At 40.9% G+C, this 26,073-nt stretch overlaps 1 protein-coding gene and 1 long non-coding RNA gene across 7 annotated transcripts in view; one reads left to right on the forward strand and one right to left on the reverse strand.

Annotated features, from left to right (window-relative positions):
• Positions 1-26,073, reverse strand: part of TAFA2 (TAFA chemokine like family member 2) — a 149,900-nt gene that overhangs the window by 93,728 nt on the left and 30,099 nt on the right. The window lies entirely within an intron of this gene.
• On the forward strand, positions 5,418-13,222 carry LOC309379206. 5 transcript variants are annotated; one of them, XR_014172400.1, is made up of 3 exons: positions 5,418-5,903; positions 11,507-11,688; positions 13,018-13,222. It is a non-coding gene; the product is annotated as an uncharacterized lncRNA (long non-coding RNA). The 5 variants fall into 5 exon arrangements; XR_014172401.1 differs by lacking the exon at positions 5,418-5,903 and adding an exon at positions 7,407-7,571; XR_014172402.1 differs by lacking the exon at positions 5,418-5,903 and adding an exon at positions 7,648-7,663 and having other exon boundaries at positions 13,018-13,220.

The following is a 26,073-nucleotide window of genomic DNA, read 5'->3' on the forward strand; positions in this document are numbered from 1 at the left end:
ACCCTGAAATGACTAAATAACCCCCCACACAAAGGAACTTGAAGCAACAGATGATACAAGCATTTTCATGCCACCTCATAATGTAGTGACACAGACCTGAGATGAAAAGGTGACAGCCTGCAGAATACACTGTCTTTGCACCCATCTCCATGGAAGATGTGGATATAAAAACCACATATTACTTCACAGTGATGTCAGGTCAGACATGAGTTTAAATCTATGGTTTTACAAGTACAAATCCACAGACATAGATGGCCTATAAAATTCTTATCTATATATTGACACATTGGTTCATGCTCCTTTAAGTGTGTTATAGAAGCCATAATATGGCTCATGTGCATGTGAAAATCCACCCTGAGAAAATGGCTGCACTGTTAAAATACGGAACTCAGACTGTTTCTGTTATTCTTTTAACTAACCACTCCAGCAGCATATAATTCTGTAGATTAATATTTAATTAAGATGCAGAAATATTATGCAAATCATGTGCATGCTACATTGTGTGATGCAAGGTCAAAGCAACATTACATTAATATTAGTATTACTATAATTAGTGTATAATGCTATCTGCATGCGACTGAGTAAATTAATGGCAATCTCCTCGCAGCTTACAAGCATTTCACTTTATTTAATTATTATTCATCACAGCTGGGCAGCAATGAATAATCTTTTTTTAATTTTAGTTGGCTAGCAACTTTTTACTTCTCTCTCCATGTAAATACATACCTGTCATTTTACACATCCAAGAAAAAGGATTCTGGTCCAGGAAAGTTTATGCTAAAATACATTTCTTAACCTCTAATGTGCCCTGTTTCTTGTCATTTGTTTTAGATGTAGTGCAAAGAAAGAACATTAATTCAAGTCATCCACTTCAGCATTTTAGCTTTCATCAAGATATATAGAACATCTCAGGTTCCTACACATCAACCCTTCTAACATACCAGAAATTGCAAATATCAAACAGAACAATCTATCAGGAAGATGTCTAGCGTAAACTCTATCTCAGCGTAGGGCGCACATTTCTCAAGGGACATACCAGTTAATATCACGAATATTTCTGATTCATAAGCAACAAATTTAAGTCTTCCCTTCATTTTCTCTTTCCTTATTATGTAATAATATGAATTGATGCCATCTCTTATGTCTATTCTGGCATACAAGAAGTAGAGAGGGACCGAAGCTCTTCTTCCACAGATGTCATGGACTGACCAGATTCAGAAGACTGGTGGAAGGCACTAGCTGGGGAACACACACACCCAAGAGAACCTCCAGAGGAAGGAAGCTCATAGCCAGGGGATTGGTGGAGGGATGACAATAAATGGTGAGAGGGAGAAGAAGGAACAGACTGGGAGGGGGATATGTTGGAAGCTGAAGAGGTAACAAGGTTAGGTAAGCAGGAAGAGGCTGAGGCCTAGAGCAGTCCAGGCTTAAGAGGCAGGAGAGGAGCAGGACCAGGAGACAGAGATGAGGCAGGCTGCTGAAGAAGCCAAGGAATCACCCCCTCCTGCTGTGACCAGCTCCTCTCTCCTGCCCTAGTCTCCCAGAACAGGCAGAGAAATGAGGAGGGCAGAGCAAAGAGAGACAAGATGATAGAGCCTTAGGCTGCTAGGCTTAGAGAGTGGTGGGAAGGCGGGGGACCTTCAGTCCTCACATCTGCCTCATTGGGACAAGACCTACTGGAAAGACTTGCTGTAATCACTAGGCCTGCACTGTTTTCGTTTCCTTGAATAAAGACTTAACTTCACTGATACCATGGTTTTTTATTGCTGACCTACACCTGACTCCGGCTCCTGGTAATAATTTTACCACCTCCTCTGTGTTAGTCCGTTGGGACTGAACGACAAATGTACTTATTTAACAAAATTTATATTCTATTTGATTGTAAAAAAAATGTCAAAGCAGGGTGGTTGTTGTTTTTAAAAAAACTTACAATTATTAACAAAAGACAATGAAAAGCTAATTAAAATCAACAATAAGCTGCAAATGGAATAAAACCACTATAACATGGACATGTCTGGATAGGCTTGCCTAAGCAAAAAAGTTTTAAGCAGGTATCAGAAATAATATAGTGTGTGATGTCAATAGGCAGGGAGTTTCCAAGTATACGTGTTGCCGCAATGAAAGATCAATCTCTTACAACTGCAGAATGAGTATTGAGTGGCGGCTGAAACAGTGCTAGTTCTGCAGATCAAAGCAGCCAGAGGAGCACATATCTGAGTTACAGGAGAGACCATGAAAAATGGGAGTAAAAAACCCCCCAAAAAACTGGTCAGGCTACTAAAGGATATTTAAGATAAATATTTGTTAAAAATGTGTTTCTATACAAACCAAAATGGTTTATATTTCTTAAATAGCTAAGCACAAAAGAGAAAATAGAAGGAATTTCCCCAAAACCCATCTCCAAAGTGATAAGGCAACTCACTAGATTTCATAGTGAAATAATGAATTTTTAGAAGATCATCATTTTAAACCTTCAGGTTAAAAACTACTTTCTGAAACAGTGTTAACTAAACAAACCCAGAAAAATAATTAGGACTTTAGACAGCAAGTTTGGTGCAAGCTTAAATTTGCTATCATAAACCATGCATAGACCCAGGGCAGCTAACGTTGAAGTTAATTAAATAATACTGATGATACCAAGGGTGGTATTTGGCCTTGTGGTCTCAAAAAGTTAATTCACCCTAATATTTAGGATTATTCTTTTTCAACTTTTTTCTTCATAACCTTTGAAGCTCTGAGGTTCAGGAGGTAGCTGCCCTCTCTATGAAGATTAAAGCATCTTGCAGGAACCTGCTGCTCACCAAATTATGTTTTCACAGATGCTTGTTACATAAACCGGTGACTCCAAAAGGTCTTTTCTTCAGTACCAGCCAAGAATTCCTACTCTGAACTTTCTCTCCACCCACCATCACTCCATGCAGTGTAGTCTAGCCACAAAGGGTTGTATTTTACACTGCAATGAGACTTCTCCTTTCCCTCCTCTCTTGGCACACCCTCGAAATCTGCTGCAAAGGAAAGCAGTAGAAAGCACCATTCCACAAGCAGAAGCCTGCTAAGCTAGCAGAACGGACATATGGGATTGGACCCAAAGCCGTTATCTGCTCTAGTTCACTTCCTCCACCCATATGTTGTGGCCACCCAGGATATTCAATTATATGCAGTAGTTTTGTGGTGCTGTAAGAAAGTCCATCATCTTCCCTTTGGTGAAAAAATATACAGTAAAAAATATACAGTAAAATATACGGTAAAGTGGGCTGGGAGAGAGAGAAGAGACAAAATCCCCTAACAAAGGATTGCAAAATGGACTAGGTAAATGGCCCCTGGACGGTTAAGTCCAGTCAAAGGTGTCAGGGACACGCTCAGCAGAGAGGAATCTCCAGAGGAATTGGCTGCACCTGAGTCTCCACCTCCAGAGGAGGAGGAATTGGCCGAGTCGCCAAGAAGTAGGAGGCGGAGCAAGCGAGTTGTATATATGTAGCACTCCGTTTTACAGTGGTACCTCGCAAGACGAATGCCTCGCAAGACGAAAAACGCGTAAGACGAAAGAGTTTTCCGGTTTTTTGAGTCGTTCCGCAAGACGAATATCCCTATGGGCTTGCTTCGCAAGACGAAACGTCTTGCGAGTTTGTTTCCTTTTTCTTAAAGCCGCTAAGCCGCTAATAGCCACTAAGCCGCTAATAACCGTGCTTCGCAAGACGAAAAAACCACAAGACAAAGAGACTCGCGGAACGGATTAATTTCGTCTTGTGAGGCACCACTGTATCTTAATTTTTAATCCACGTATAGAGAAGTGAATCCTCCCAGTTCTCACCTGGGAGAGCTTCCCTCTTCCCCTGTCTCACACCCTGAGAAAAAAACCATTCTGGCCTGCCTCTCATGCAGGTCCCTTCTTCTTCTGATCACTCTGAAATGGTTACAGAGCAAAATGTAGTGTTCCACAGACTGCCACCTTATCCTCACTAATGGTTTCTATGTACCATATAACAACACCTTGTGCTGCTGATTTTGTGATATAAGGTAGTCAGAAACAAAGAGGAAAAGCTAGCTGCCAGAGTGAATTCATTCTCAATACGTTTTGAGCTATTACCTTTCTTGGGTGAAATTTCTTCTGAAGCTTCTTGAGGGAAAAATTTGCTTGAGACTGACTGCTTCCCTTACAGCTGACCGAAGCTATTTTTGCTCTTACTTTGTTGGTAAGAGTATTTAAAGGACCTGCCTGCCAAATGAGACCTAATTTGATGGCCCTTCTGCGGGTGACCGCTGATTTCGGAGGTTAGGTATGTGACTACTGGAGAGGGGGGCCTTCCTAGTGGCAAGGTCAAAACTCACTCCCTGTAGGTGTGTGTTTGGTGCCTTCTCATTCTCTTTGACACATCAAGCATAGTCTGTCTCATTCTCTTGGGCCTTAGATGGCTTAATTCTTGAGACCCTTTTAATTGCCTTTTTGCTCCCTATTGATTGTTGCTTTATATGACTTTTGGCTTGTCAGTTTTAAGTCTTATATCTTGTGCTCTTATGGTCTTTTTATTGGGTGTGGGTGCAAAGAGTAAGAGTAAGCTTCATTGAAATGAGAAGGCAGATAGAAATATTATAAATTTAAAACCACACAAACAAAGGAATAGCAAAAGGGAAGCTGGGAAGCATAAGAAAATGAGGAAATTCAAAAAAGGGAAAAAAAGGGGGAAGGAGACAAAGAAATGAAAGAAATGCAGTAATTAGCTGCTTTCAAGTATTACATCGTACTAACCTACAGAAAGACTTAAGGTGAAGATACATGTTAAGCCCAAATATTCGTATACGACATATGTTTGCAAACACATTTACTACATAATACATTACAGTTTTACAGTGTACACAAATGAAGAGCTCCGTGTATGAATTGGTCTCTGAAAAGCATAGCCTGGTAAAAGCAGTTGGGCAGAAAAATACTTACTAGAGTCTATTTTTCATATTACCAGCAGCCAACAAGAATTCTAAATGATTCAATAGGATCAAAGCATATAATTTCCCCTTATAGACGTTACATATTCTTAACCAAGACCACAAGCAAAGTAACACATTCAAATTGTAAGCTGGACTGCATCATATCCAGAAATTTGTCATCTAAACACGTTTCACGGTACATCAGCACTGCATTCTCTTGCAAATACTGGGCATGTGGAGAAAACAGTCTTTTATCTATCTACAATTTAAGATCTGGTATTGAATATACTTTAGTGGTTATTACAGCTATTTTCATCTCTGTGGATTAAGATTGGTGAAATATTTCTAGGAATACAGGACATGTATGGCAAGTGACATCACAGTAACACACACACACCAATTGATTTAAAAAAAAACTTAAGAAATTGTGTGGGGTGGGAATCATAATGGATAAAATTTAAAGTATGTATAGGATGAAATACAATAATACTGAAAATACTGTACGTATTGAATTCTTACAATACTTCTAAGGGACAATGATTCCATTGTAACAATTACAGCAGCAGAATTATTACTTACACACTTTTGATGGATGCCTGCTGGTGAGTTCATTGAAAACCATTGTTCCCTGGAGAATAGTCTCTTAACAGTTGTCATTATTTTCAGACTAATGCCAGTTTTGTCACACTGACAGTGACAGCATGAGTCCAAGGAATGTATGCGTAGACGAGGTTTACACAGATTCAACAGTACAGAGCACCAAATCTCCTTTTTAGGGAACTCTTCCCCTGTTATTTACCTCTGTCTATCAAAAAGTTTTCCCAGAAGATTAGCACAGTCTATTCCCCTCCCTTACAAATTTTGCAACGAGTTAATAACACAAGCCAAAGACTGCAGATGTCTCCCGGTTATTTTCATAGTAGTTCCTCCTGCTTTCAAGTATCAAATGTATTTATTTCAGCAGGGAAGAGCTCATTAAGGTGAGTACTTCATTTCTTGATAAGAACCTCAACACAAAACATCCGTCAGCCCACTGATGCTAAGAATCTGCCTCGTGCGGATGAGAAAATAAAAATTATGTATTACCTAAATTATGTAGATTGCATTAAAATTGTTTACAGCAAGCAATTGCTAATTATAGCAAGTCATACTGCATCTGGCATTATTTCGGCAGATGCAGAAATGGAAAGAAGAATGCAGGAAGTTTCAGGAGACAAATCATAAGTAATGCATCAAATGCAACAGAAAGATGTATAAAACTGATTATCAGGATGAGGGCTTTAACAAGAGTCCCGGCTAGGAGACATGCAACTTATTAGAGTCCATATAATGTATATATACATGCACTGTACATGAGAGCTTTTTGTGTATAAATGTATAAACAAACATCCAAGTGTTTATTCAAGACCATTCAAAATGAGCTTGCAAGTGCGTGTTCATGTTGTGCATTTTTCTCTAAAGTTTCTACTTCGTTGTGTATTTTCTCTAGAGTAAGTTTCTACTCAAAATGGCTCAAATGTGTTGAGAAACACACTACTTTTTAATACACCAAACACATCCACAACACACACGCACACCCCAGATTGTGAAAAATGGTTTATCTACTTGTTGCCTCCTGTGCTGCAACCACATTATATAGCTGGCATCATTCTTTTTCTTCCAGTCACAAACACTAAAAGATATCTTACTGGAATTATCTGCTTGTCATTGGTAGCACAAGAGAAACTGACCTTTTGAAAATGAATAGCTTTTTTTGTCACCATGTCTGAAATAGCAGTATGACAGGAATAAGCAGAGAATGATAAAGTGGAATTTAGTAGATAGCACGCAAGCAAATAAATGAAGCCTTCATTAAATGCACATTCATTGGCCGTACAATCCTAGACTTGTCTACTCAAAAGTAAGATAATAATAATAATGTTACGCCAATGGTACTTGCTCCCAGTTAAGTGTATACAGGATTAAAGTCTCAATCTCTAATCCAAAATCACATGCACCCATATGAGGTTAATATAAGGATGGAGAAATCAAATGCTTCGCAACAGCTTTTTTCTTCTTACTTATATACTGTAGAGCATTGCAACACAGCAGTTGTTTTCAAAAGCCTCTACCGGCTTGTAATGCATATCAGCTGCATAGATTGCAACTATAAATAAGTATTTTGGAGACAGCAATTCTAATGGATTCCTCCTCCACTATATTATTTATTCTTGACGGTATTTTTGCATATTTTTGACAGCATCGCATCTTTGATGCATTAACAATTCTCACTGCTGTCAACTGTTTAATATTTCAAGAATTATATTGTGACAATGTGCTTTATTTATAAGTAACATTTACCAGAAATGTTGGAATAATGTATGGAAATACTAATAGAACACTGAAACCAGTTAAGGACTCTCACTACTGTCAGTTGACTCTCCCCCCCCCCCTCTCTCTATATATAATAATCTGGATTACAGCTACAACCTAAGGAGTCTCGATGCAGCCTTAGTTATGAACCAGGGGTTCCCAACATGTGAGCAACAGTACACCAATCGGAATGTGATATGGCATCTGTAAAAGGTCTCAGTAAATATCTCACCCAAAATCTGCGATGCACAAGAGACAACTGTGTGTCTTGGCAGGTCAAGTGGCAGGATTTCTAGGTACAGTCGGATGCATCCAGCAGCTGTGGTTTCGGGGTTTACTTCAAGGGTTGGTGGTGTGCCAGTGCTTAGCCCTCAGGCTTAGGTGGCAGGTAAGACATTGGGTTTGGATTTTTAGCAACTGGGCACCCCACAGAGGGGTCCGGGATGGGGTATCACTGTTGAGAGGCCCACACAGAGGCTGATGGGCCATAGCACTTTTTCATGAGGTGACCCTGGCTAGAGCATCACATCTGATGTATGTCAAGGGTAAGCCCAGGACCAGTATGAGGAGCAGACTGCGATGTCGACTTCACTCAGCGGTATATCACTGGTGAAACCACCACCGCTCATGAGTCCCTCTGCTAGTGAGTTCATCCAGCGAGCCTTACTAGTAGAGGGACTCAGGAGCGGTGGCGGTTTCACCAGCGATATACCGCTGAGGGGATCTGCCATCCCACTCTGCCCTCACACTGCGCAGAGGGAGAAAACAGCTGCACCAGCGAGGCATCGATAAAGCTTGTTCCTCCCACTGCATCTTTAAGCTGCTCGACGTAGGAGTGTGTGGTTGCCGCTCCCCTCAGCTAAGCAGTTAAAGGACCCCCCAGCCTGACACTGGCTCCTGCGCAAGTGGGGGGAGCACCGGTGATGGCTCAGCTGTGAATCAGGAGCCAGTGGCTCAGCTGTGAATCAGGTTTGGTATATCACCAAACCGCGATGTTTGGCTGGTGATATACCGCGATGATTCGCCCAGCCCTAATTAAGGGCTATCTACTTTTTGCTCATCTGGACCTACCTGAATTATCACTGCAACATACATAAACTGAATACAGCAGGGGAGAAGAGACCCTCTAATTTTGAATTTCATACGTCTCCATGATAACACCTCAGCTGCTCTCGGTGTCTAATTCCCAAAGGAACTGTTCTATGTTTTTAATTCTTTTTTCCCAGATGGTTTCAATCTGGGCAGGAATACATCCTTAGGGAGGAGCTAAGGAGCAAAATGCCGTGGTGGCTCACCACTCATTCATTATACAGTGGTATTTCGGTTTAAGAACAGCCCTGTTTATGAACTATTCGGTATAAGAACTCTGCAAAACCGGAAGTAGTGTTCCGGTTAGCTTTACCTCGGTCTACGAATGGAAGCCCAACGATGGAAGAGTACCGGCGGCAGGAGGCCTCATTAGGGAATGCGTGCCTTGGTTTAAGAATGGCTTTGGTTTAAGAATGGACTTCCGGAACGGATTAAGTTCGTAAACTGAGGTACCACTGTAGTATTCTAGAACTAAGTACACACTGATGTGGAAATTACCAGATTTTACCAGATGAGGGAGCATTTACATAAAACATTCACCATTCCAAAATGATCTCATGACAATGGAATCGAAATGGGCCATTCAAAAAAAGAAAAAGTTAACAAGAAATTAACAAGAATTTGTTAACAAAAAATTTAACAAGAATACTGCAAAATAACCTATCAAATATAGTACAAAATAATTCATTTTAAAAATGATAATTCCATGCACGTAGGAACAGGATTTGGTTGAATAAGACAATTGTGATACTGCTTTTATCAAGTACAAAACACCCCAAACATCGAAATACTCAAAAACATACTGTGCTCGAAGCTTTTCTATGTTCTCTACCAATACAGATTTAACTTCATAAGCTTTCCTTTCTTGAGTGAGAAATCTGATAAAGGGTGATCAATTAACAGCAGCAGTGATGCAGGGATAGAATATTAATGTTTAGGAAATCCGCAAATGACTGTAATTTTTCTTAGCTCTGTCTCTCTCTCTTTTTAGGGCACAATGACAAAATTGCCACTTAATGAAGTGACTCATCCATTAATGTTCACCGTGAAATACTGCAATTCCTGTTGCTATCTTGCCTATTTTCAGTTATGTACTCAGCTGCACAAAACTATCACCAAGCAATGTGAAACTTAGAAACAAAAACAATTCATGTCCCAAATGATGGTAGTAAGGCAAAAATGTGAATGAAACAATTTTTAAAAAATGAAACGCACACCATTCTGCTCATGAAGTCAACACAGCAGACTTCAGACTGAATATGCCCTTTCTCTGCATGTACGGATCTCTCTCTAACTACTGGCCAGCAGAATTTAAACTGAGGTATGACATATAATATATGAGCAGAATCTTTGTCCGAAGCATTCAACTGCACCTGACACCTGCTGGCCATCTTGTTTTAAAGCTTTTATCTGCAATACTAAAATGAAGGGTCTATCGTAGAGACTGTACAAACCACACTTCATTTTGATGGTAACTAACGGGGGGGGGGGGGCGCTATGCTTGCAGTATTGTTCTGAAATTAGAAGAGAACGCATGAGAATGCAAACAAGCAAACTTGCACAACTTGGGTCAGAAGCTTTACCTGCCTGTATGCAGATTCACATGCCGATTCACATACAGATTTACTTCATTGGAAATTTATCCCAAGGTGGGAGTACAAACACAGTAAAATAACCCACGTAAAACAATAAATACCTTAATTCAATGCCACCATACCACATCAGCAGGTGTAAAAACACAGCAAATGGTATACCAAGAGTGGGGAACTGTTGGCTCCCCAGAGATTGCTGAACTACAGGCAGAGGGTCATTTCAGTGGTGGCACCCGCCCTATGAAACGCCCTCCCATCAGATGTCAAGGAAAAAAACAACTATCTGACTTTTAGAAGACATCTGAAGGCAGCCCTGTTTAGGGAAGTTTTTAATGTTTGAAGTTTTACCGTGTTTTTAGAAGGAAGGGCATCCCATAACAGACCTATTGCCCCAACACTTACTTTAAGTAAGAAATGAGTGAGAGGACTAGCTAAGTGCAGGCATACGGTCAACCCCTATGATAGGATAGGATGCTGGACTTGATGGGCCACTGTACTGACCCACCAGGGAATTCTTATGCTCTTGACTATGGTTAAACTAAAATGACAGTGGCAGCAGCACCAATCTGTGCAATATCCTCTGCAATCTTCAGAAGGCCACAAGCTTCTGAAGATGGATGTGGCCAGGGGCAAAAGTGGATGGAGCAATTAATGCAAATGTTAGCTTTGCACAGTAGGCTAGTTTCTAAAACACAGCCCTCAATATTCTTCATCCTGGGAAGTGAGGGACATTATTCAAGCAGCCTAAGACCCACGTACTTACGGGACCGCTTCTCCTGGTATGCCCTGCGGAGGACCTTAAGATCCACAAATGATAACATTTTTGAGGTCCCAGGTCACAAGGTGGTTAGATTCGTCACAACTAAGGCCAGGGCCTTTTCAGTACTGGCTCCGACTTGGTGGAACGCTCTGTCACAAGAGACTAGGGCCCTGCAGGACTTGACATCTTTCTGCAGGGCCTGCAAGACAGAGCTGTTCCGCCTGGCCTTCGGTTCAGACTCAGTCTGATGATTATGTTTGCCTCCCCTTATGGTTTTGATGAGGCTGCATTTTAAATTGCATTTTAACCTGTATTTTAAATTGGGTTTCTCCCCCCTATTATGTTTTTACTGTAATTTTACTGTTGTTAGCCACCCTGAGCCTGGCTCTGGCCGGGGAGGGCGGGGTATAAATAAATTTATTATTATTATTATTATTGACATATTCTGATGAAAAACAAAAAAGGCTCCATTCAAGCAGCATGCAATTAAGGATCAATAGGGGGTGTGGTTGGAGAGAGTCCCAAGGGCCAGATAGAGAGTTTGAGATGGCCCCATTCAGCTCCCAGGTCTGAGGTTCCCCATGGTTTAGTAAGACATCCAAGGAGATAGAAGTAATCTGAAAAATAAAGCTGCACTCCTTGTAAATTCCTTTCTCTGATCAGCCTTGTGGGACTCCACCTGCTCACCATGTGTTAATATTGTGAGCAGACAAATGTGTTAGTCTTTTGATTTAAAAGAATGACATTTTATTCAACTTGCTTCAAAGTAAACCATACGTATGTTGTTCAGCACTGTTCTAGAAGACCTCGGCAGGACACAGAAGAGATAAACTAAACTTACAAAGCACAACATTAACCTGGTGGAAGCAGATACAGTACTGAAAAAGAAGTCACTTGCGACTTGGTCTGTATGACAAGAAATACTATCTGTTAATCAGACTCTGTGCTGACATCAGTCTTCCCATGCTTCAGGTGAGATGCCCACTTCTAACATTTTTAGGGAGCTATATTTATGCTTTGTCTTTGATTTATTTAGCATGACAAAGTGCAAGTAGATAAATTGGTACTGCTCCGGCGAGAAGGTAAACGGCGTTTCCATGCACTGCTCTGGTTCGCCAGAAGTGGCTTAGTCATGCTGGCCACATGACCCGGAAGCTGTACGCCGGTTCCCTTGGCCAATAAAGTGAGATGAGCGCTGCAACCCCAGAGTCGGCCACGACTGGACCTAATGGTCAGGGGTCCTTTGCCCTTTGCCTAAAGGGGGGGGGAGCTGCAAAACCGCTCATGAAATTGTGAGAGGAACAGCATCCGTCCACCAGGGCACCACCATCTTCCAGCCATATATTTATCTTCTCAGTGCAAGCTAGACCACGTATTGAAGACCTGCACAAGTGTTATTTCCCAAAGAGCTCACCTCAGAACCGAAGTAATAGCCTCATTACAAAGCCATGGAATTGCTCCTGCATTCTTAAAGCAGAATTTCTGTGTGCCTCCTCAGTTATGTTGACTTTGTCCAGTGCAATTTACATTTCTGGGAAATCTTTCATAGCCAAAGTATAAAGATGTTAATTTGCTGTTCTGTATTTTAAACTGTGTGCGATAATCAATTCTCACTTAAGTCATTTGATTTCAATGGGTCTGCTGCGAGTATGACTTAGCTGGATATTGCCCTGCGTAGGTTCCTGTTAAACAAACATAACTAGTAACTGCTTCATATACTTCTATAGAGATGCATTGGGGTACATCAGCTCACAATCTGACAATCAGATTTTCCTAATTGTGCTGTTAAAAACTTTTTTTTCCAAAGGCAATTAACATACACATTAATCAGGAGGAGATTATTTTACTTCAGAAATCAACACCGAGCCAGATAATTTAATTTATAAAAGCCCACAGTCAACGAAAACATCAGTGCAATGCCAATTTTCCTAATGGTTCTTCTCCTAAACTTATATAGTTCAGGATGTTTCCTTTTAATTTTCTCCTTGTGATTCTATTTCACACAATACTGACTTTAACTTCATCTTCATTTTCTCCAGTGAACATATCTATTTTTTTAAAGTAATGTCTAACAGTCTTGAGTCTTTGGGGGTTTTTTGTTTTTGATTTTTTGAAACACCACCCACCCAACCCATTTCTTTAAATTATACTGAAGCATTCACATTTGCATGTGAGCTGCTGCTTAGTCAAAACTATTATATGTATGAAAAAATTGAAATCAACACATTCAAGCCACCCAGAATAAACTTCAGTAAGTTGACTTTAGAATTATAATCATAAGATATTGCTTCTATCTTTCAGAGAGTCCTGCTTTAAATTATTTTTAAATCCATGCCCGATTTAAAATGACTTATCCAATTCAAGGGAGAAGCTATAAAGATGGCTGAAGCTGGAGTATTGACCCATCAAAGGCGTTTAACATGAAAGGTTGTGTTTAATTAAATAAATTGATAACTTGTCATTTGCAAGTCTCTATGGACATGGCTCAGCACTTCTTCAGAGAAACAACATTCCAGAAAGACTATTTTTGGATCCAGTATTATCTGCTTTGCTTCAAAACCACCCTTTTCATTTCCTCTCTGCAGGCTTTGTACTTTTGCAGCGAGAAGTCCCCTTTACATTTCTATGGGCCTTACGAAAGCCTGGGACCCCTGGGTATCATAGCCACAGGGGCTAAAGTGATGCTTCCAAATGAATTGTAAAATTGCTGTTTGACAGCCAAAGCACGCCACATTAAGCATTCTGCTGTGTGCACACTTAGCACACTGTCCAGGGAGTCTTTAGTCCTTTCCATTTTGACTGACAGAGGCTTCTTGGCAATGATGTCCGGAGGAATGCCCAAGCGCAATCTCATGGAAAATAGCAAGTGTTGTCAGTCCAAGTTCCCTGTTGTTGTTTTTAAACGGGCTGTCCTTCTTTTTTCAAAGGTACAGCTCTCTTGTCAAAACTTGCCACTACTCCCACTGGAAAATGAAGATCTTCTTTAATTTATTAGTTCATTCAAATGTATGCAATTTTACAATTGCTCTTTGAGTGACCAGTGGTTGGTGAAAGTTGCTGATTAATGCATTTTTAATTGGGTGGCAAACAACGATTCACAAATATTGGCTTGGCTTACTAGCCAGACTCTATTCGTGCTTGTTTCCATTCCCAAAGGTAAAGGACCCCTGACAGTTAAGTCCAGCCGCAGACGACTCTGGGGTTGCGGCACTCATCTTGCTTTACAGGCTGAGGGAACCGGTGTTTGTCCACAGACAGTTTTTCTGGGTCATGTGGCCAGCATGACTAAGCCGCTTCTGGCGAACCAGAGCAGCGCACGGAAACGCCATTTACCTTCCTGCCGGAGCGGTACCTATTTATCTACTTGCACTTTGATGTGCTTTCGAACTGCTAGGTTGGGAGGAGCAACGGGAGCTCACCCCGTCGTGGGGATTCAAACTGCCAGCCTGATCGGCAAGCCCAAGAGGGCCAGTGGTTTAGACCACAGCATCACCTACATCCCAAACCCTTCCCCAAATCCTCTGGCAAGCGCACATGGATTGGGGTGATCAGGATAATATATATATAAAGCCCTTGAATAACGAGCAGTGATTCAATTAATAAAAATAACGAATCCTGGCTGGAAGCCCGCAGTTTTGAAAATACAAAAAAAGAAAGAAAGAAAAAAGGGAAGGATAAATGAGTTACATGCTGAAGTAAGGAGGTGAGAAAGAGCATGAGAGGTTTGTTAAGCTGTGGGTGAACATATCAGACGACACAGCGATTCTTCAAACAGCTCGTTTATTCACAAGCCAGAACAGAACTGAACTGAAGGGTTCAACCAGCCTGCTTATATAGAGCTCCACTAAAATACAACAATAACCATTTTCTGTAACTATCCAATCACTGAACGTCACTTTCAGTCCCTTATTTGCATATGTGGACCTGATTGAAAACTATCTACAGTATCCCCCTGCTGGCCCAGGGTGAGAACTTCAGCACATAACAAGGTTCATACCTCTTCCTCCTTTTCCTAAAGCTCTGTGCAAGCAAAAACAAGGGAGAATATTATGTACTGTGGGGGTGTTCAGTATTTCTAGGTGCACATATCTGGTGAACGAATAAGTGGTTTTGTAGATGTATGGTACTCATTCCGTCAGAATTTAATATATTCTGTAGTCCGTATTCCAAGCAATTGCAGCTATGTAGACTACAACAACTTATTATTATAGAGACAATTCATTGCTGCCAGTCTGCATACAGGAGCAACTGTAAACCCTTACGTCACTGATTTCTTGTTTAGTCACAGACAGACTGAATTTGTTTGTGGAAGAACAAATGAGCCATTTTGTTCCTTCATTGTATGGTTTTCAAATGCCCTTCAAGAAGCCAATTCATCTTTGTAGATATCATATTTTCCCAGTACTCAAAGCACAATATATTGCAACAGGGAATATGGAATTATTTCCCCAGCTTACAATCTCCAATAAAAACCAACTCCATCTGCTTGTGAGGCAGGTTAGGCTACAAGCAACGATTTGCATACAAACACAACTAAGTGAGGATCTGAAGCCAAATACGTCCAGTTCAAGTCCAACGTCTTTCCAAAACACACACTGGCCCATGAGTCTATACAAGCGATGCACACACTTCTTCCAACATGGAAGGAATATATGCGTAGGAATGCTGTCATATGTCGCAGTAACATCATGTTACATGTATGTTGCTGAAACCAGAGAGTGAACATAGGAAAGATGGAAGGTAGCTAAAGAAGAAAAAGGAAAACATTCTAAAGACACATTAACTACAAAATCAGAAAATGCTGCAAAGTTAGCTCTTATTCATAACTCTTCACAAATTTAGGGGAATCCACCAAGCTTAGAGAGAACTGATGCCTTCCTAGGCTCAGAGAAGTGAAGAGATGAGAGTCATTACTAGGGAGCATCTGAGGAATTCCTCCCCCAGACAGTGTGGTGTAGTGGTTAAGAGCGCTAGACTCATAATCTGGGGAACCAGGTTCGCGTCTTCGCTCCTCCACATGCAGCTGCTGGGTGACCTTGGGCCAGTCACACTTCTCTGAAGTCTCTCAGCCCCACTCACCTCACAGAGTGTTTGTTGTGGGGGAGGAAGGGAAAGGAGGGTGTTAGCCGCTTTGAGACTCTTTAAAGGGGGTGAAAGGCGGGATATCAAATCCAAACTCTTCTTCTTCTTCTCTTCTTCTTTCATTAGGCTTCCTTCACAGTTGGCCGGTGCTGAATGGTGGAAAAAGAAGACAAACTTTCTGTGCTATAAGGCACCAGGAGTATAGAACGAGCTGTGGTGAGACTACTGACCATGCATAAGCAAACTCGGCCCTCCAGATGTTTTGGCACTACAACTCCCATCATCCCTAGCTAACAGGACCAGTGGCCAGGGATGATGGGAGTTGTAGTCCCAAAAATATATGGAGGGCCGAGTTTGCCTATGCCTGCTATTGACCAAGTCCTGTGCTGGTTATTGGACTACTAACCAAGGGATACTGTGCTGGTTGTAACCTGCAAAGTCCTACATCAGCCTGGTGGCCATATGTCCTTCTGGACACCACATGCTTGTGGAGGTGGGCAGGACCACAGGCTAAAGCAGCCAGAAGATCGATTAGTGTACATATTCCCTTTGTACAGTAGGCAAATTTCTGCACATTCTCACACGCTCCACTGTGCCGTCCTTATGGTCTTGTATACTTCCAATTTATTAATGAAACATCTAATTCACTTCACTAGAACTTAAAATCTATTTTTTCTATGGGAACAGGTTTTCGTACACACTTAAAAAAGGTAAAGGTAAAGGTACCCCTGCCCGTACGGGCCAGTCTTGACAGACTCTGGGGTTGTGCGCCCATCTCACTTAAGAGGCCAGGGGCCAGCGCTGTCCGGAGACACTTCCGGGTCACGTGGCCAGCGTGACAAAGCTGCATCTGGCGAGCCAGAGCCGCACACGGAAACGCCGTTTACCTTCCCGCTGGTAAGCGGTCCCTATTTATCTACTTGCACCCGGAGGTGCTTTCGAACTGCTAGGTTGGCAGGCGCTGGGACCGAGCAGCGGGAGCGCACCCCGCCGCAGGGATTCGAACCGCCGACCTTTTGATCGGCAAGTCCTAGGCGCTGAGGCTTTAACCCACAGCGCCACCTACGTCCCCGTACACACTTACCTAGATACAAAAACACAAATTGCACAAAGGATCCCTAAGAAACAAGGAAGGTTGCTGGGGAGGGTTCACCAACTGAATGCTATTATCATAAAAACCATCCCATCTTAAGATTCCAAATCTATTCCTATTCAGGCTTTAATCAAAAAAAGTAAAACTATATTGTACAGATGTTAACTATTTTTACAAACACTATACATATGTTTTGAAATATTACAAATGTAAATATTTCAAATATTTTCAGAAACGCTTGTTGAGTCCTATTTTTATTTGCAGTAAATATTTTTTAAATGCTAAAAATTCTGAAGGTGCCTCAAGTTTAACAGTGTCGGCAACAGCGGCTAGGTTCATACACAAGAGACACCTCACCATCAGCTCTCAGTGTTGCTCAAGCCAATAAACAAATAGGTGACCTTTTATACCTGTCAAAATCTTTAAACACTCCATACTCATTTTTCCTGCTTGTGCAAGCCAGCTAATCACAAAACTTCCTAGAATTCAAAAGCCCAAGAATCTTCAGGTTACAGCCAGCATGTCAAAAATTCAAAACTGGGGTGGAAGAAGAGTATTTAAACAAATACAGGTGGAGAAAGTCTGAAGATAGAAGAGCTTAACTGAAATATGAGCTTAATTGAAATAGTCATCTTTTTGAGAAAAGAATTTGAGTTATTATTTGGAGAGAAACAAATATTGTAATGCTTTAAGTGTGGTAGTACATCACTGCAAAAATGTAAAATAGGCAGTACTGTTGGAAAAATGTGCTATCAAAGCTTTTGTTACATCTATTACAACAGCTACAGTTAGAAAAAGAATTATTGCCCATGGTTTTTTTTTTTAAAGAAAAAACTGCATTTCAGTAGACTATGATCTAAAGGTACCGAAAAGGAGTAATCTAAAAATAAACACTAATAGAACACATTTCCAGCTTTGATCAAACAGATCCTTAAATTATTTCGGTAGTCTCTCCTATTGCTAAGAAAAGCAAAGACAAAAATGGACTTACAAATGCATCCAAAATAACTAGCAGCTGCCTGGGAATAAGATGATGGACACCCCAAATATTGCCAGTAAGAATGAATGCATTGCACTAAAATGCTCAAACTCACTAACGTCTGAAATTCCTATCTAAGTGTTCTGATGGGGACATAAAATTAGCCATGAATTATTAGGCAGAATTAGTACTACTGACAGAGAAGATCTTTGTGTCTTCTTCCGAATGAAGTCTTCCCCTTCTCAACTGCCTCCTCCTCATGCCTCTCCAGATTTCCTCACCTGTGTGACATTAAAGCAGGACACTCAACTCTGCTTCAGGACCAAAGGAAAGCCTAAAATCATTTCTTATCTGTCTTCCCCTTCTCACCAATGCAGCCAGAAGATAAATTTTGAGTAAATGGAAGAGGAAACTTGGAAGAATGGTCACAGCTTATAAGCTGGGCCAAATTTAATTTTTTTTTTTACCCAGATCACAAATATGCTTGATATTTGTGAAGGGGGGGGGTGTATTTCTAAACTCCTGTTTCTGACATTCTTCTACAGCACTAATTAGTACAACAGCTCAGCAAACTGAGTAACTATAAGGCTTATCTTCCTGCAGCAAAAGCATTATCAACTTCACTTCTATCTAGCACAGGGGTCGGCAACCTAAGGCCCAGGGGCCAGATGCGGCCCAATTGCCTTCTCAATCCGGCCCACAGACGGTCTGGGAATCAGCGTGTTTTTACATGAGTAGAATGTGTCCTTTTATTTAAAATGCATCTCTGGGTTATTTGTGGGGCATAGGAATTCGTTCATATTTTTTTTCAAAATATAGTCCGGCCCACCACATAGTCTGAGGGACGGTGGACCGGCCCCTGGCTGAAAAAGGTTGCTGACCCCTGATCTAGCAGAGAAAGGTTATGTCTTCCTTTCCTGTTGTTTACTGCAGTCATTTCTACTGGGTAGCTTTTCATCATCTAAATGGGCCATTGGTTAAATGCTAACACATTTCCAAATAGCATGTGGTTTGGACTTTATGTAACTTATAAAGTCAGGAGCTGTATTTGCATATCAGTTACGTAAGCAATAAGTCAGAATTCTACATTTGTTTCAGAATCAAGGCATGGTTATGAAACTTGAGTGACAATAAATTAATTTATCTTTAAGGTACCAGAGGATTCTTTGATTGTGGGATGTAAACAGATACAGGTTGTTTGCATGGCCAAGTGGGGTCAGCAATTTCGGTCTCGGAGCCACCCAAAGTGCTCCCCATAGCATATTACAACTGCTGTTGACACGCCTCTTAATATAAAAAGCAAGGGGGAGAGCTGTTGTTCCAGAAATACAGTCCCAAATCCCTGCTGGGCAGGCAGCATTAGTTATGCGGTTCTTTGAATCCTGGCCTGTGAGATTTTGTTTTTGTTCATACAGACTTGGCTACCTTTCAGCTATTGAGAGGAAATGTGGCAAGTGTATGACGTCTTGAGAGTAGGGAGATTAGGTAAATGGTTTCTTTATTTGAAAAGGCAGAAACAAAAAATATGTACAATTCTGAAAGATTGCTGTTTGTGTAACACTAATTGAACACAGGACTTTCTCTGAAAAACAATCACTCAGCATACATACAAATTGGTGGATTTAGCAGGAATCCCTTTAGGCCAGTGTTAATTATTTGAGACTGAAGCCTAGAGACTGGAGTGAGCCAGCAAGGCGGAAACATGACAAATGGTAAACGGCAACAACTTGTTCCACAAAACAATAAATACTGATTACGGTGATGATGCAGAGCTGAAAAGCTGCTTGACATGAAATGAAATTATTCAAAGTTAATGAAGAATAGAAAGCCTTCAAGGCTGGGAGCATCATAGCAAGCAAACAAAACAACACATTGTGGAATTTGAGCTTCATTGGTTGGCCTTCCCCTTTCCCTCATTGATTCTCAAAGACTACTAATTTAACTGAGCAGTGTTTTTGCTCAGCTGTGACACTATTGATTCAAACTTGGAACTGGTCAGACGTTTGATTTAAGAATTCATTGACTAAATACACACAGAGAGAGTAAAGTTGCTTATACAGCAACCTTGTGAACACTTTTGCAAGGCCTGCTTGCCCTGCTTTTTGGCCATTTCCCTGGGAGGGACGCCCAAGAAGAGACAGTGACCAGGCTTGAATTTCTCCTGGCGCATGTACCACACGCCTACCTCTAGGTCTCCCCCTGCCATGGTACATATGCATGCACAAGATGTTAAAGACTCAAAAGGCTTGCAGCTTTCCAGAAGTCTGCAACCTTCCTAAAATACTTCTCCCTGGTGTGTGCTACTTTTCTATTTGCAATGATATTTTTTGAAGACAGGTAAACATTCCTAAGCTCTTTTCAATTCAAAATTGGGAATTATGCAAGCCACACATCCCCACTTGAATGATTATTCTAAGGCAATCTGAAAAGTAATCCCTAGCGACCTCAAAAACACTTCTACCTCAGCACCAAACAAACCTCCTTCTTTTAACCCCTGCAAACTGCAGCAGAAGAGGAAGTGGCAGGATGGCAGAGAGAAGAGAGGAGAAAAGCTGGACCTTTTATTTCTATTCCATGTCCCTGAACCGAAAGGTAAGAACAATATACCGGTACTTCCTTACATTTCTGCAGAGTGAACTGATCTGTTCAATGTTAACTGGTATGTTAGGGTGATGGAGAACAAAAGGGGAAAGCTCCCATCCTCTTCTTTCCTTACCTGCCCACATCTTCTATTCCTCCTGCTGCCACTTGCAAAAGATGAGGGGAAAGAAGGCAGCAAACCCCTCTGGACCCCATGACCTGAAATCATGTGACAAACAGGAGTGTGGACAGATCCATAGTTTGGTAAAAAGATTCAAGTTTCAGAATCTTACAACTCTCTCTTTTTTTAAAAGGAGGAAATGGGTGGGTGAAGGAAACTCTGCTACAAAAGGTAAGGCCAGATATATTTGGCGAAGGATATTAATTCTTTTTAGGTTTCAGCATGGGGGTTTAATTTGAGAATCCCTGACAAAGCTGGAAAATCAGTTGGCTGAAAGTCTATATTCATCCTTCTCTCGCTTTGGTGGCTTAAGTGTACATAGTGGAAGTCGGTCTTTTGGAAGGCTTGCTTCTTTCTGTTGCCAAGAAGTAGAGAGTGCACATTGAGAGTGTCTCAGAAGGAGTTTTATGTGAGCATAAAAGCTTCTGTAATTGCTGTCCATACTCTTGTGAAATGAGAGATTATGGGGCAAATAGGGACATGGGTTGTTGTTGCTGTTTAAAACAAAAATTAGAAGCACGTGATTAACAAATCATTATACTAAGTAATCCAAAGAAGAAAAATAATTTGCCCTCTCTATATTTGTGCCTACTCTGCTAACCACCTAGAGGCAGAGTCAAGACTGGAAGTTAGTGGAAGGTTACTTCCCATTAAGGCTAGCCACTAAAAATGTTTTTTTCCCACTTCCCAAAGTTCCTTTCGAGTGTGCCTCCATGATGAAGTAACCCTTGCCTATATGCTCCACTCCTCCACTGACCAAGAATTGTACATAGAGTTGGAAGAGATTTATCCTTCTTTTATTAAAATAGTTTGGTGCGGTTTTTCTAAACTAATTCAGAAGAGTGTAAACCAGTATCAGTTGGTAGGGTGGCAGTGCAGCTAACCAATGCACGGCACTGCTCTGATGCTATATATATGAAAACATTAACAATAGTTGGAAATCAGGCTGTATTCATTGAGAATTGTTCACTCCACCCTCTGCTTCCTATTCTTTCACCAGTTACCAGTCCACAAGAGAACATCTCAATTACTATGAGTCACAACACAGATACAGCCACAGAATAAGGTTTTTTTCCCCTTCCATATAACCATTCTATAAGGAAGGCTCAAGCAGTATGTGGACCGAGAACTCCCAGAAATGCAAGCTGGATTTAGAAGAGGCAGAGGAACCAGAGACCAAATTGCAAACATGCACTGGATTATGGAGAAAGCTAGAGAGTTCATTGACTATGCAAAAGCCTTTGACTGTGTCGACCACAGCAAACTATGGCAAGTTCTTAAAGAAATGGGAGTGCCTGATCACCTCATCTGTCTCCTGAGAAATCTCTATGTGGGACAAGAAGCTACAGTTAGAACTGGATATGGAACAACTGATTGGTTCAAAATTGGGAAAGGAGTACGACAAGGCTGTATTTTGTCTCCCTGCTTATTTAACTTATATGCAGAATTCATCATGCGAAAGGCTGGGCTGGATGAATCCCAAGCCGGAATTAAGATTGCCAGAAGAAATATCAACAACCTCAGATATGCAGATGACACAACCTTGATGGCAGAAAGTGAGGAAGAATTAAAGAACCTTTTAATGAGGGTGAAAGAGGAGAGCGCAAAATATGATCTGAAGCTCAACATCAAAAAAATGAATATCATGGCCACTGGTCCCATCACCTCCTGGCAAATAGAAGGGGAAGAAATGGAGGCAGTGAGAGATTTTACTTTCTTGGGCTCCATGATCACTGCAGATGGTGACAACAGACACAAAATTAAAAGACACCTGCTTCTTGGGAGAAGGGCAATGACTGGCCTAGATAGCATCTTGAGAAGTAGAGATGTCACCTTGCCAACAAAGGTCCGTATAGTTAAAGCTATGGTTTTCCCAGTAGTGATGTATGGAAGTGAGAGCTGGACCATAAAGAAGGCTGATCGCCGAAGAATGGATGCTTTTGAATTATGGTGCTGGAGGAGACTCTTGAGAGTCCCATGGACTGCAAGAAGATCAAACCTCTCCATTCTGAAGGAAATCAGCCCTGAGTACTCACTGGAAGGACAGATCGTGAAGCTGAGGCTCCAGTACTTTGGCCACCTCATGAGAAGAGAAGACTCCCTGAAGAAGACCCTGATCTTGGGAAAGATGGAGGGCACAAGGAGAAGGGGACGGCAGAGGATGAGATGGTTGGATAGTGTTTTCAAGGTTACCAGCATGAGTTTGACCAAACTGCGGGAGGCAGTGGAGGACAGGGGTGCCTGGCGTGCTCTGGTCCATGGGGTCACGAAGAGTCAGACACGACTAAATGACTAAACAACAACATAACCATCACATTCTGGCACTCACTTAGTTTGAACACAGCATTTACTAAGAGTGTTTTTTCTCTCTCTCACAGAACTGAAATTAAACATATATAACTGCAGGAGAGCAAACAAAAGCAAAGAGCAATGATAATTCATGATGACAATAAACAAATAGTGATGACATAAAACATGATGACATAAAACAAATAGTGTTTTATGTGTGCCCTAAGCTGTTCTTGCCCCAGTAAACAATGCAAATGGGAATATATAATTAGCGGTAGGTATGCTGAAAGCCAGAGGAATTAAAGAAGCTGATATAATATTCTCCAAGGCTAAAATAACATTTAGTAAATTATATGTTAAATAAAGCAGGCAGAATAAAAGACAGAAACAGGATTGCACCTGGCACAGGGTAGCCTTCTTTTTGCAGAATTGTGATACAAGATCTCTAAGGGCTACTAGCTTGTGCTCTGGGAGCCTGGAGGGCTGAGTCTCCACATCCAATTCAATGCCAAAGTAAAGTAACTGTGTAGCACGGCCTTTGGTCTTCTCTGTAACCAGTGGGACACCTAATTCCAATACTAGAGATTGGAAGGGTGCAGTGACAAGTTGCAGTCATTAGAATATCATCCAAATAATGAGTCACCAAATGCGAACCCGACCTGTGCATGAGTGCCCACTCCCAAGAAGGTGATAAATGTTTCAAAAGCAGCACATGCAATGGAGCACCCTGTGGGCATGGCCTTATCAATATACCAGGAGTAAGGCACTTTTCTCTGATACCAAACAACAAGGGTTTGGGTGCCAAGCAGAAGCCACAACTATCTAGTACTGTCCCCAAGCACATCACTGATTTATGTTAAACTTTCTTCCTAACAGAGGAAGATATGAAACTACAATGATTTTTCAAAAAAAATAATGAAGGCGAAGACTGCATAGTCCTTGAATCATGCTGCTGTTAGCACTACCAAGTGCATGAGAGAAGGAGTTGATTGGTTTTAAAAAGTTTTCAATTACTGAAATAAGCCGGAGGCTCCTAGAAGCGGTTTATATGCTCAGTTTCAGGTTCCTGAAGGTGACTGTCAACTCTTTGCATGAGGTACCTCAAGAAAAAGACAAAAGCAAACTGGACTGAAACTAGTGAACCCTTGAGAAGGCTTCAGCTTAAAAAAAAATCTCAGTAGGTTTACAGTGTTTCTCTACACAGGTAAGTCCTATTGAGTTAAACAGGACCAAGGTAAGAAAATATTTAGATTATTAGAACACCTATGGTTTCTGCAGCATAATGTTTATAAAATATAATGTTTATAATAAATACGAGGAAATTAGCAGGAAAGAAATGACATTCTTAACCTGAAATAAACACAAACACAGTAATACTGTTATCATGACACTGCATAAAGATTGTATGAATATGATCAAAGTGAAATTCCTGCTAGTATCTCTTCAACTATGCTATAAAATTAGTTGAATAAAATATATTAAGACTTGACTTATAACTTGGACCCCAGAATATCCTTTTTTACTTTAACTAAAGAGCCTTCTCTTCAGTCATTTTTCTCACTTCTTTTCGTATAGCTTGTCTCACCCATCATTCTTCCTACCTTGTGGAGCTGCGTCCATAAGTTCACATAAGCAAATCCAAGAATAACAGAAATGTAAGTAACATCTTTATAATGAGCATCTAAAACATCACAAAGTAGCCAACAGTTTTCTACCAGTGTGGTCAGCACTGCCTTCATTTCTCCATAACAGTGTCTTGAAATTCTATGTTCTGAGATGTCTTTCAACAGTTAATCAACTACTGGCTGTGAAATGTTAATAACCTCCTACAAACAAAATATAATTGCTTCTTCTTATCTATCCTGTTACAAGCAAGATAACTTAATATACAAAATATAATTTGCTATATAAAATACACTGAGCTGTATATTTGCTCTTCTCATTTAGAAGTCGCATTTTCTACAACTTTGCCCAGTTGGTGTCATTGCAGGCCACCCAAATGGACGTCTCTCAGCATTTTCCCTATGAATTTTCCTACACTGCTTCTTTCTCATGATGCCCCAGTGTTGGTTTAGCCTTCCACCTAAACATTTCTAAAAGTTAATTTAATATGGATACCGAGTTTAAATCCCCTGACTTATACATTCTTCCCATTTTCCCGTTGAAGGACTGTTTTTCCTCTATGGTCAAGTTCATTTTCACATTTAAGAGAAGCAGCCGCACAGAATTGTACAACAGTCGGAAGATTTTTACAACAGTTACCACTGCATACAAAACACAACAGAACAAAAACGAGCGACTCTTGATACATGGTTCACCTTTTGTGCAAGGCAGAAAGTACACAGGTGAAGGGGAGGGGGATTAAAAATACCAACCTGATATATTATCCACAAATGTGATATCCAAATACAGGTCAAACATAGAGGTCCGCCTCCACACAATTTTAAGCGGAGATACCTTACCTTCTGCTATTGGCCAAGCACAGAAAGATGTTGGGTTGTACAAGCATGAGTTGACTAACAAAGGGCAGAACATCAGAGGGAAATCTTGAAAGAATAGTGAGTGTGAAACTACAATCACAGAGTAAAGGAAATGGGCAAGACTTCACTCACAAACAGTAAATTTGTCAGCTGGCCAGCAGCAAGAAACTCAGAGCCTCTAGTGAGCTCAGAGCTTCTAGTGTGTAAAATTCCTTTGTGTTCTCCGGTGGGCTGTGCTTTTGAAAATCTTTTTTAAAAGCAGGAATCTATTCCAAGCAGCTACTTTAGTTTTCCATCAAACCAGCACAGGTAGGATAAGACTCCACACCTATCTATGCTCAAGATTGAAAGAAAGGAACAGGACTGATGATACCATGTCAACATTCTGAAGTTTTGCAAGCAGGCAATGCTTATTCAAGACCTTGTTGATACAAGGAGCAAGAGCTGTCCGCTAGTGATGGTGCTGAAATAAGGCTGAGGGGCCATAGAGGCCATGTGCTGGAATTTCAGCAATGCAAAAAGAAAGAAAGATTGTTATTATTACTATTATTATTATGAATTAAATCTGTATACTGCCCTTCATCAGAAGATCACAGGGTGGTTTACAACATAAAAATAGGAAATGAACACAAAATACATAACAAAAAAACAAATAAGCCCCTACCACAGGCAC

Source organism: Podarcis melisellensis (assembly GCF_964234715.1).
Source record: "Podarcis melisellensis genome assembly, chromosome: 10".
NCBI lineage: Eukaryota > Metazoa > Chordata > Lepidosauria > Squamata > Lacertidae > Podarcis > Podarcis melisellensis.